We start from the raw sequence: 3,488 nt of genomic DNA on the forward strand, positions 1-3,488 counted from the left end.
GAAAAGGACAAAAACTTCCCCAAATTATCTTCATTGAGTCCCTGAAATCAGGGGACCAAAAGAAATGAAGAGAAGTGCAGGGAAATGGCCCAAACCTTGCAGAATTGATGCTCATTGAAATTGCAAGATTTCATTTCCTTTCCTGAAAGGAAGAATTTCAGTAAAAAAAAATTAAAGACTTTCAGTTAAAAAAATCTTGAAATCAGAGGACAAGGGTAACAAACACTCTGAGAAGAAAAGACAATATATAATGTGACTGGGGAAAAAAGAAAACTTGGAAATTGAGTGAATGCAATAAAAGGGTTTGAGACAAAAGCAGGTGCTGTGAAAAGGACAAAAACTTCCCCAAATTATCTTCATTGAATCCCTGAAATCAGGGTACCAAAAGAAATGAAGAGAAGTGCAGGGAAATGGCCCAAACCTTGCTGAATTGATGCTCATTGAAATAGATTTCATGTCCTTTCCTGAAAGGAAAAGTTTACTCTCAGTAAAAACAATGAAATCTTGAAATCAGAGGACAAGTGTAACAAACACTCTGAAAAAGAGATAAGACAGTATAGCATGTGATTGGGGGAAAAAAAAAAAAAAAAGGAAATTTGGAAATGGAGTGAATGCAACAAAATGGATGGGCATGAAAGCAGGTGTTGTGAAAAGGACAAAAACTTCCCCAAATTATCCTCATTGAATCCCTGAAATCAGGGAACCAAAAGAAATCAAGAGATGACATGAAGTGCAGGGAAATGGCCCAAATCTTGCAGAATTGATGCTCACTGAAATAGCAAGATTTCATCTGCTTTCCCTCTTTAAGCCATTGAATGTTGGGTGCAAGTTCTACACCCACCTCTTCTATTGTGACATTAAATCACCTTCACACAGGAGGGGAGGTCTGGGTGAAGGAAAACATCCTCGGTGGTGTCAGAAAGGAGAGACGAGGGATCTGGGAAGGCTTATCCAGGCTTGAAAGGTAGGGAATAAACATAGAAATATATAAATTTATACAGGTATTAGAGAGAAGCCAAAGGAGGGCTGTAAATATGGTGAAGGGCGTGGAGGAAAAGATATATGAGGAGTGGCTGAGGGTTGTGCAGCCTGGAGGAGACTGAGGAAAGACTTTATGGGGTCTGAAACTTCAGGCACTGATCTCTGCTCTGTGACCAGGGACAGGAGCCAAATGCTGTGAAGCATTCAGGGAAATTGGGTTGGATATCAGGAAAAGATTCTTCACCTAGAGGATGCTCAGGGCACTGGAACAGGCTCCCCAGGGAAGTGGCCACAGCCCCAAGCCTGACAGAGCTCAAAAGCATTTAGACCAGACATCAGACACCCTAAGAGACATCCCTCACTGCCTGGGATTTTCTGACTGCTCTGCTGGAAACCCCTGACTCCTCAGTGCTCGTATCCAGCAGCTCCAGGCTGAACTCAATCCCACAGSAGGCAAAATTGAGCTGTGCTGGCTCACATTACAAACCCTGAACTGAAATCASCACCCCAGGAAAGCCTGGGGGCACCTGCCAGCTGTGCCAGGGCTGGCTGGTGACAGGAGCATGGCCCTGGTTCAGCTCTGGGTGGCACTTTGCCAAATCACAATGTTTTGATCCCACCCCACAGAGCACAATTTTCTGGCAGCCTCCCTTGGCTCCTCACTCATTTTGGGACACTGGGGCCACCCAGCTGTCACTCACAGAGCAGAATAAGCAGCTGGATATTACAGAACTGGGGATGCTGGAGCAGAAATCACCTTATGAGGGTCTGGAGAAGGTGCCAGATGTTGGCACAGCGAGGGCAGTGGGAGGGTGAGGAAAAAAAACAGAGCCAGAGTGTTCTGGGTTGGAGAAGAACTTAAAAATCATTGAGTTCCAAGCTCTGATGGCAATGGATCCATCTCCCACTGTATTCCCACCCACTTTGGGATGTCCAGAGCCACCTCAGCCCATGAGCCAAACCCCACACTGGGCTCCTGCACAGAGATGCTGGCACAGAGCTGGTTGTGGCCAGCAAATGAGGACCAGGAGGTGCTGCAGGCTTTAGTCAAGGCTGGAAAACATCCAAGAGACTTGAAAAAAAATAATTTCAGGACAGCTAAAAACAAACAAAAACATTCCAGCAAACAGAGAACCCAGGCATCCATATTCTTCCTAAACAACTGGGACTGCTCCAGGCTGAGCTTAAATAGAGCTCCAGGGGCCATTTATGGGGTGGAGGTTCTTGGAGCTGAATGGAGCCCTTTCCAGGGGAATCACAGCTGGGATTTACAGCTAGAATTACAGCTGGGATTACAGTTTTCCATCCAGCCCCATGAGAAGAACACCTCAGCAAAGGTGATTGAGCCATAAATGTGACACAAGCTGCAMAAAGCCTGGCAGGAGCACTCAGAAATGCTCAAACACCTCATTATAAACACTCTCCTTCACCTCTCCCGCTGATCTCAGATTTTTTAGGGGTGGTTGCCCTCAGCATCACCTCTTTCCCACTTTGGGGTTCACACAGTGCTCAGCAAAGGATTTGGGATCCTCAAGAGGTGCCACCTCAGCCCACAAACCTGTGCCATCTCCCTGCAAGTCATCAGATCAGTGGGAAATGCAACTGGAAGTTAAGGAGTTCACAAATCCTGGCATTTTAACTTCCAAASTGCCCCTTTTTACTGCAGCCCAGCAGGGAAATAATGCAGCTCTGACGGCAGCCGATGGCTTTGGGGACATTATCTCTTGTGAACATTCATACCCACGGGCACACAAAGGCTGCAGGGGAAAGAGTCCCACCCAAGGAAGGAAGGCTGTCCTTTTTTAATGCATTTACACTGAAAACTGATTCTAAATTCAGCTGTAGGAAAGGTCAGTTCCCATGCAAGCATCCATGYGAAGCTTTCCTGTCCTCAGGAAGGATCATGGGCTGTGACATCTCTGCCAAGGGGCTGCTCCATCCTTCAGAAATTCTTGGTTTGTGTGAGTGAGAAATTTTCAGCGAGCAAAACCATTTTACTGGCTCACAAAGAACCAATGTTGTGACAGTGTGAGCTGTCCCAGGAGTTTTCATGGCATTGAGATGAGTTGTGGCTTCACATTCCAGGGACATCAGCCCTGGGAAGGGGCAGAGCCAAGTCCCAGCTCCCCATCACCCAACCCAAGCCCTCTTTTGAGCTGTAAGGTGGATTTTCTATCCCTGGASGGGTCCAGRGTCAGGTTGGATGGAGTTTGGARTAATCTGGAATAGTGGAAGGTTTTAAAGGGTACATAAAATAGATAAAAGGGTTTATAAAAAGGAAAAAATCATCGGGCAKCACTTCCACCTCCCTCCCCTATTTCACAATATCATTTAAAGCTGAGATGGCTCTCCCTCCTCTCTAATTGCAGSYRGGGRTGRTGTGGGCCTTAGCAAACCTTTCCTYCCYTAGGGAACACTGCAAGATGCTTGGCCAGCAAATCCATGGGGAATTTAACCCTCAGGAGATTTCTCCTGTGCCCAGGAGCCCCTTGCTTTCAGCAGGACAC

This window comes from Malurus melanocephalus, unplaced genomic scaffold, assembly GCF_030028575.1.
Source record: "Malurus melanocephalus ecotype Western Australia unplaced genomic scaffold, MMel_1.1 scaffold_107, whole genome shotgun sequence".
Lineage (NCBI taxonomy): Eukaryota > Metazoa > Chordata > Aves > Passeriformes > Maluridae > Malurus > Malurus melanocephalus.